Below are 9,792 nucleotides of genomic sequence, written 5' to 3'. Positions count from 1 at the left end.
CCTCTAGAGAAAGAGATTATAAAAGTCTATTGCTGATGGCCTCTATTTCTTAACTTTGGCTCTCTTCTTTCAATAATTCCAGAACAATGTGCAACATCCATTTTACAGGGATTCAGTGATTTAAAATGGCTTATACTTTTGAGGTGCCAGGTGCTATGTAAACCTGATGCATTATATGTCCCTAGCTATTATAGTGGTATGTACTTAAATGATGTCTGAGATAAGTGATTGACTAAAATAAGCTATACACAATTAATTTTTTTGATATAATTTAATTGTGTTTTAATGCCAATGCTAAATTTCCACCACTACCAGTTTCCAAACTGGTTAGAGGATACAGAGATCCAGAAATTCCTGAACAAGTTCTGAATAATTCTGAAAAGTAGAGGAAAACTGTAATTTCACAGAAAAAAAAAGGGAAAGGAATAAGGAAGGGAAAGGAAAGGAAAGGAAAGGAAAGGAAAGGAAAGGAAAGGAAAGGAAAGGAAAGGAAAGGAAAGGAAAGGAAAGGAAAGGAAAGGAAAGGAAAGGAAAGGAAAGGAAAGGAAAGGAAAGGAAAGGAAAGGAAAGGAAAGGAAAGGAAGAAAGGAAAGGAGAGGAGAGGAGAGCAGAGGAGAGCAGGTTTTAGGCTCTTGATATTTTAAGTTCTCAGAATTTGCAATAAAATGTTTGGTAACTTAGAAGTTATGCTTAATCAATATTTCAAGAGAACCATGATTTCACTGTGTATGGGAACTTGCTCCAAGGAGACAGATATTGGCTTAATTGCTAAATTAGTGAATTCATGTAGCAAAAACAACCACAGCCACAACCACTAATTCTTCTTCTCCTTTTCTTTTTCTCCTTCTCCTTCTCCTTCCTTCTCCTCCTTCTTCTTCACCTCATGGCCAGCTTTTGGCTGCTGAACATCTTGTAAATACTTTTAGAACTACATCCAAAAACTCCCAGCTTAGCAGGATGTACTCAAACATCTGTTATTCTGTAATAACTCCTGAGAAGATATAGTTTAAAAAAAAAAGATTGTGAAAGAAAAAGAAGGGCCTGGCCCACAATATAGGCAGATGGATCCTATGGGATGCCCCATCTTTTCGCAGTATTATTAGAGGGATACTAAAAGATTCACTCTGTTCCCAAATATTTTCCTTATCAATCAGCAATATTTATACACTACCCTTCTATCTATCATGAACCAAGGAGGATACTATTTTAACATACAAATTTACCTACATAGTTAGGAAAAACCTTCTAGGACTCTGACTAGTTGAAATCTCAAAGAACCTAGTCATACAGGAAGAATACCTGTTCACATCTTTGTGGTTGTTGTTTTTATTGATACTCAGTCATTTCTGACTCTTTGTGACCCTTTTGAGTTTTCCTTGGCAAAGACATCAGAGTGGTTTGCTATTTCCTTCCCCAGATCATTTTACAGATGGAGAAATTAAGGCAAATAGGGTTAAGTGACTTGCTCAGGGTTACCCTGCATGTGTCTGAGGCCAGATTTGACCTTAGGGAGATGAGTCTTCCTGAATGTAGGCCTGGTGCTCTATCCACTGTGCCATCTAGCTGCCCCATTTATACCTTTAGTGACTCCCTATTGTCTCGTACCTTTAGTGGGTTCCTATTATCTCTAACATAAAATGCAAGTTCCTTAGCATGGCTCTTCAGGCCCTCCATCATCTGACTCCAACTTATTTCCCACCATTATTTCACTATACTACTAGCTATTCTCCAACCTCATCCTATTGCATCACACAACTGTGAATTTACAAAAGCCATCCCACATGCCTAGAGTGTATTTTCTCATCCTTTCAAAATTCTTCCCTTCCTTCAAAGCTTGATCCAGGTGCCAGCTCTTCCATAAATCCTTCCCTGTTCCCCCCAGGTAAAAGTGTTTCCTCTATGTGAAAAATTTGTTGGTGCATTATATCTGTATTTCTCACTCTGATTACAACTTGACCAATTACCTTCACAGCCAGGCAAGTACAGGGACTGGATATTTACCTATCCTTTCAGTGGTGGCAAAAATTAACTACTTAATTAATATTAAAAAAAATAGTTAATTGTTTGATAAAATTTTTCCAGGAACAAAAATTAAGCACATTTTAAAATAAATGACAGATGACATTTTATATTTCTTTGAAAATATCACATACTTTAGATTTCCAACTTTCTGCTAACCAACTTTGTTCCATCTTTCCCAGTGCCAAATTCACTCTCCTTGGAAGAATGAAAGAAGTAAATTGAAAGTGAGTAGGTCAACTACTACTGATAACTGTCATCATCATTTTATTTGCCATAAGCAAGAATTTGTTGAATAAATAAAGGAAGGAAGGAGAGAAAGAAAGAAAAATGTTTGGGAGTAGTAATAGTGTATAAGTCATGGGCCATCAGAGCAGGGCAGGCAGAGCAAGACAGGAAATAAATTGACAAGTTCAGTTGGCAATGCCATGAGGGAGCTTCTTTGACAGACACAGAGGGCATCTTATAGGAAAGCAGTGAACTGTTAGAGTTGACAGGTCATTAAGAAATTTAAAATAGATTGGTTAATAGAACCTACATACTTTAAAAATAATTCATACTGGTATTTAACAAAATGCTATAAATGTTTACACAGTTGGAAAGATTTGGAGAAAAAGGACTGTAGAGAATGAGAAATGTAAGAAATAAATTCAGAGTAAATTATATGCCTATATGCACATACATACACATAAGTAATACATATGTGTATGCATATGCATAATAGAATATATATGGATATATTAGAATTTTATATACATTATGTATATGTTATATACATATGTACTATATATATATATTATATACATAGAATTTTATATAAATTTATGTGTAGAGTGTGCATATATATGTATATAGGATGTATGTGTGCATATATTATAATACACCAACTACATACATGCATGCATACATACATACATATATACATGTACATGTATATATGTATGTATGTATGTATGTATGTATATAGGATGTATGTGTGCATATATTATAATACACCAACTACATGCATGCATGCATACATACATACATACATACATACATACATACATACATGTACATGTATATATGGTCGGTGCATTCTACATAATCCATTGTAACTATCTAGGAAATAGAAATTTTAAAATCCATTCTATACTATCAACCAAAAATGAGTGTGATGCTTCTGAGCACAATTAAGATTCATAGTCACTAAATAACCAGCCTCAATATTTAGATTGAATATTGCCAAACAGAATATGAAGCATAAAAGCCATCTGCACAATTGCTGTATTTTCTTTATAAAGGTATATCCTTATTTAATCATTTTATTAATCATAGCTATTATAAATTCTTATTGTTTTCTGTTCTCCTACTTATCCCAACCTAATCAAGAAATGTTTATAAAGATCTAGGCACTGGATACCAGCATTCTTTGACGTCTGATCACCAAAACCTTCCTGGAAGAATGTAAAAAGCTTCAGAGTGGTGAAGCGTTGCAACTGATAATATTCTTTCTATGTTCTTTGTAGCCCAGACCTCAAGCATTTCGCATCACATCCTGGTGTAGGGAAATGTGTTATTGTATTGTTTAAAACACCCTAAATATTAACATTTTTTGAACCTATCTTGATGTAGCTAGAAATTGGCTGATTTCAAAAATGTTCCTAAGAAGCCAGTTGGATACAGGGAATGGTTGGATCCTATTGAGATCTTGAGTCCACCAGATCCTTGTGCTTTGAGTTCCCAAAATTTGAATGTTTACGCTTACTGATATAAATCTCAATGTACTGGAGGTGGACTCAAGATAGAGGAGTAAAGGCAGGGACCAGCCTGAGCGCTCCCCCAAGCCCCTCTGAATACCTTTGAAAATGACTCTAAGCAAATTGCGGAGAAGCAGAGCCCACAAAATGATGGGGTCTAACAAATTTCCATCCCAAGGCTATTTTTGCTAACACTGAGGCAGGACTCTGTTGCTTTGCCCACATTTTGAACCAGGTCATAGTCCAGAGTGAGAAGGAACACTAGCATAGTAGAACTTGTGGCCATAATGGAAGGGGCCCTCTTCACAGTTCCAGGGCAGAAAATAGTGTTTATGGTCCCTGACAGACAAGAACACAGGCCTGGAGAGGAGTAAACATCTTTCCTTAGATAATATCACTTTGGAAAAATGAAAACTTACAGGTCCCTAGAAGTAACTCTGAAAACAGCTGCCAAAAACCCCTGAAACTTGGAACGCCATCCACCCTGAAAGCAGACCCCTACTTTAACAAAGAATTAAAAGTCAAGTAATAGGCTGGGAAAAAGAGAAAACAACAGAAAAAAAATACTCAGTCTATAGTATGTTACTTTGGTGACAAGGAAGATCAAAACATACAAGTGAAGAAGACAGAAAAGTCAAAGATCCTACTTCCAGAACCCCCCAAGAAAAATACGAATTGGTCTCAGGCTATGGACAAGCTAAAAAAGGACTGTGAAAATCAAGTTAGAGAGGTAGAAGAAAAAATGGGAAGAGAAATGAGAGTGATGTAAGAAAATCATGAAAAATGAGTCAACATCTTGGTAAAGGAGACCCCCCCAAAAAAAAAATACCAAAGAAAATAACACCTTGAAAAACAGACTAGGCCAAATAGTAAAAGAGGTCCAAAAAAGCCAATGAGGAGAAGAATGCCTTAAAAAGCAGAATTGGCCAAATGGAAATGGAGGTCCAAAAGTTCACTGAAGAAAATAATTCCTTAAAAATTGGAATGGAGCAAATGGAAGCTAATAACTTTATGAGAAATCAAGATATTGTAAAACAAAACCAAAAGAATGAAAAAATAGAAGACAATGTGAAATATCTCACTGGAAAAACAACTGACATGGAAAATAGATACAAGAGAGATAATTTTAAAATTATCGGACTTCCTAAAAGCCATAATAAAACAAAAATCCTAGATATGATCATTCAAGAAATTATCAAGGGAAACTGTCCTGATATTCTAGAACAGGAGGGTAAAATATAAATGGAAAGAATCCACTGATCCCAAATGCCAAAATGAAAACTGCTGGGAACATTGCAGCCAAATTCCAGAGTTCCCAGATCAAGGAGAAAATATTGGAAGCAACCAGAAAGAAATAATTCAAGTGTCATGGAGCCACAAGATATAACACAAGTATAATATAAGATTTAACAGCTTCTACATTGAAGTATTGAAGGGTTTGGCATGTGATATTCCAGAGGGCAAAGGATCTAGGATTACAACTAAGAATCACCTACCCAGCAAAACTCAGTGTAATCCATAAAGGGAAAAGATGGAAATTCAATGAGATAAATGATATTCAACCATTCTTGATGAAAAGACCAGAGCTGAATAGAAAATATGACTTTCAAATACAAGAGTAAAGAGAAATCTAAAAATGTAAACAGGAAAGAGAAATTATTATAAGAGACTTAGCAATTTTAAACTGTTTATATTCCTACATAGAATGATGATTTTGTAACTCATAAGACCTTTCTCATTATCAGTGTAGTTAGGAATATATACAGACAGAGGGCACAGGTGTGAGTTGATTATGAAGGGATGATATCTAAAAACAAATTAAGGTGTGAAAGAGGAATTTACTGGGATAAAGAGGAAGGCAGAGGCAGAATAGGGTAAATAATCTCACAAAAGGTAAGAAAAAGCTTTTACAGTAGAGGGGGAGTCAAGAAGACATGAGGGGGGAGTGAGTGAATCTTACTCTCATCAGAATTAGCTCAAAGAGGAAATAACATACACACTCAATTTGGTTATAAAAAATCTATTTTACCCTACAGGAAAGTAGAAGGGAAAGGGTATAAGAGAAGCAGCTGGTGATAGAAGGGAGGGTAGATTGGAGGAGGAGGTAGTCGGAAGCAAAATACTTTTGAGGAGGGACAGGGTGAAAGGATAGAGAGAATAGAAAAATGGGAGTGGAAATAGGATGGAATGAAATACTGTTAGTAATTCTAACTGAAAAAAAATTGAAGCAAGTTTCTCTGATAAAGGCCTCAGTTTTCAAATATATGGAGAACTGAGTCAAATTTATAAAAAATAAGAGCCATTCCCCAACTGATAAATGATCAAAATATATAATCAGTTTTTGGATGAAGTGATCAAAGCTATATATAGCCATATTTTTTTAAATGTACTCTAACTCACTGTTGATTGGAGAAACACAAATTAAAACAATTTGGAGGTACCATCTCATACCTATTAGATTGACTGATAGTACTGAAAAGGCACATGACAAATGTTGAAGTGGATATGGAAAAAATGAGACATGCAATATTGGTGTAGTTGTGAAATGATTCAGCCATTCTACAGAGCCATTTGGAAGTGTGCCCAAAGGGCTATCAAACTATGCATACCCTTTGACCTAGCAATACCATTACTAGGTCTTTATTACAAAACAGATAAAAAGCAAAAAGGAAAAGGACCTATAAGAACAAAAATGTTTATAGCAACTCTTTTCTGGGGGGCAAAGAATTGGAAATTGAGATGATGCCCATCAATTGGAGAATGGCTGAACAAGTTGTGGTATGTGATTATGATGGAATATTATTGTAGTATAAGAAATGATGAGCAGGATGCTCTCAGAAAAACGTGGAAAAGCTTGCATGGGCTGATGCAAAGTGAAATGTACTGTGTACAAATTAACAGCAATTTTGTAAGATGATCAGTTGTGAATGGCTTAGCTATTCTCAACAACACAACAATTCTGAAGGACTTATGGTGAAAAATGCTATCTGTGCCCAGAGAAAGAACTGATGATGTCTGTATAGAGATTGAAACATACTTTTTTTAACTTCCTTTATTTTTCTTGAGGTTTTTTTTGCTCTTTGTTTGTTTGTTTGTTTGTTTGTTTGTTTCTTTCTTTCTTTCTTTCTTTTGTTATTTCAAATATTTTAATAAGAGTTCTGTGCAAGGCATTTAAAACACCAATTTGTGAGGATAAACTGTTGGAGAGAGAGAATACAGAATACAGATAGTAAGGAATTTTCTTGATTTGGGGCAACATCTGAGAGTCCACTGTTTTCTGATCAGCCTTGCTGCTCCATCATCTCATATTTTCTTTTTTCTGTGTCAAAAATCTCTCCTTGGTGTCCAGGTTTACGGAGCCTCTTTTTCTTGAAGTAAGCTTCAGTAAGATGATTTGGAATCTTTACACCCTAAAGGCTAACCCTGGTAGAGGTGACAATGACAAAGTTCTGATGGGTACTTCTCAGAGGAACACGGTTGATGGTCAAAGGTCCAGTCACCAGTAGCAAGCCACTAGCCAGCTGCTTCAGGAAAACAAGTTGTTTGCCCCCATGGCTGCCAGTGAACATAATCAGAACCATGTCTGCAGTGATGGTATCTTGAAGTCTCCTTACATACTGGCTGAAGGGCTTTTTGCCATGACTTAGGAGCTTTCTGGGCACATCCTCAGTAGAGTAATACCTCGGCATCTTGAGAATCCTTTCCACACGGGTTCCTCCATTCTTACCACCAATTGGCTTTGCGATAGCAGCAGGCACCTTCTCTTTCTTTTTTCCTTTCAGTCCTGGATTTTGGTGCAGCATATTTCCACTTGTACATGGCTCACCAGGAATACACTGTAGACCTCGAGTCTACCAATCCCTCAGGCCAAGAATGGGCTCTGACTGCAATGCTTTAGAGGCTTTTTCACTACCTTTTCAGCTGCATCTTCCTTTTTGTTCTCCTTTTTTTTTTTTCCTTTCCTGACCTTCTTTTCCTTTGGTTTCTTTGGGGATTTTTTGTCTGCCATCTTGAGAGAAGGGAAAGTGTTGTATATGGTTTCTTTCACAACATGAGTATGATGGATACGTTTAGCATAACTACATATGTATAACATATCAACTTGCTTGCCTTCTTATGAGGGGTCGTGGGGAGGGAAGAAAGGAGAGGATTAGGAACTGAAACTTTTAGAAACGAGTGTTTAAAATTGTGTTTATATATAACTATGGAAAATTAAAATGCTAAATTACAAAAAAACCAAAAAACAACCCCCCCCCCACAAATTTCAATGTACCTTGTCTTGGAGGACCCTCTTTACAAAGCATATTATCTGCTAAGTGTACTGGTACTTTTCTCTGAAACTCTATATAAGGTAAACCTCTCAGAGAATGAGGAGGGGCCCTTTTTCTGGCTTTCATCCTTTTCCAAATGACCAAATAATGTTTTTTTTCTAAAACTATTTCAGATTTTGGAGTGCTTTCTAATGACTAACAATTATGGTGGCAGTGATGATTTCTCCCTGGTGGTCACCTCAGGTTAACCCAAAAGCTCTCCAAGATCATGGAAGCTGATTAAGTCTTTATCATATTAGGATTTAGCATATTAGGACCTGACCAACATTGCAAGAACCTCAAGAGTCCTCATGTAGTCAAGGCCTCATATTACAAGGGTTAGGACTGAGGACTCCCAGTGCCCAGAAAATTAAGGGGCTATCTTTTGCTTTAGTCAAGGAAACACAGGCAGTTAGAATTAATCCAGGCCATGATGATCTACAAACAAGTAACCCCTTTGATTTGATCACTGGAGGCCTTGATAAGCAGCTGCTGAAAATCTGATTAAAATTAGGCTGATAAAAACAAATTAAGCTGGTGATCCTTTGATAAACCTTTCTCTTTCTTTCTTTTTCTCTCTCTTGCCAGCTTCTCCTTCAACCCTTTCATGATTCCTGGTCTGTGACTTGTCAGTATCCTGGTGAGCATGGTGTTATGATCCAGGCCTTGAAAGTTTGAGAAACTTGTATTTGGCAGCCAGTAAGGTGGGCTTTGACTGCCTCCATTTTAAAGTGTACACAAGGTCTTGTTTACCTTGGACAACTTCAAAGAGAAATACATAGTCATCCATAAAAACTAAAGGCAGCTAGGTGGTATAGAGGATACAATGCCAAGACTGGAGTTAAGAAGACCTGAATCCAAATCCAGCCTCAGACACTTACTAGCTGTGTGACCCTGGGCAAGTCACTTAACCTCATTTTGCTCAGTTTTCTCATCTGTAAAATGAGCTGGAAAGAGGAAATTGGAAACCATTTCAGTATTTTTGCCAAGAAGACCCCAAATGGGATCATGAAAAGTCAGACAACACTGAAATAACTGAACATCAACAATAAAAATAAATAGAATGGGAGCTTATAAGGGTGAAAATAAAGGAAGTCTTATAATTAAAACAGATCTTCCACCTATCTGTAATATTGATCATGTCTTACTTGCATGATGCGTTGATTAGACTTTTGGTGGCAGATAGGGAGGAACACTGAGATTCTTTCCTTTTCTATGCCTTCTGAACCCTGACCAAGTTGGAGACTTCAGAGATAGACAGACTAGAAAAGAAAGGAAATCTTTTTTTTCCTCATTTGTAGAAATTTATGGCGTTATAAACTAATTAGAAACTAAAATTGTAACTGAAATTAATATCTTTACTATAAATTTCCAAATCAAAGTTGATTGAGATGCAAGCAAATATTCAAATTTTAAAACTGCAAACATTAATATTAGGTGTATACAAGATCTGAGTGGGATTCAAGCATTCCCTGCAGCCATATGGCTTACCTAGGAGCATCTCAGAGGTCAGCCAATTTCTAGCTACATCAAAATGGGTTTAAACTATTGATATTTAAAGCTTTCCAACTGTATACTATAATATTTCCATATGCTAGCATACAAGGTTTTTTTGGGATACCTAAAATAGGTGAATACAGAGTTACTCAAGGAAAGCAACCCCAGAACAAAACATTCCTATCTTTTTTATATTTCCTTCTTTAAATGTTAAACAGCTCTTCTAC

At 36.3% G+C, this 9,792-nt stretch overlaps 1 pseudogene; it reads right to left on the bottom strand.

Moving 5' to 3' along the window:
- Window positions 1-6,929: 6,929 nt before the first annotated feature.
- Window positions 6,930-9,222, bottom strand: LOC110213053 (large ribosomal subunit protein eL6 pseudogene; annotated as a pseudogene).
- Between the last annotated feature and the right edge of the window lie 570 nt (window positions 9,223-9,792).

This window comes from Phascolarctos cinereus, unplaced genomic scaffold (genome assembly GCF_003287225.1).
Source record: "Phascolarctos cinereus isolate Bilbo 61053 unplaced genomic scaffold, phaCin_HiC Scaffold_9;HRSCAF=440, whole genome shotgun sequence".
Classification (NCBI taxonomy): Eukaryota; Metazoa; Chordata; class Mammalia; order Diprotodontia; family Phascolarctidae; genus Phascolarctos; species Phascolarctos cinereus.
Note: the sequence above shows the minus strand (reverse complement) of the source record. Positions and strands in the feature narration are given on the sequence as shown.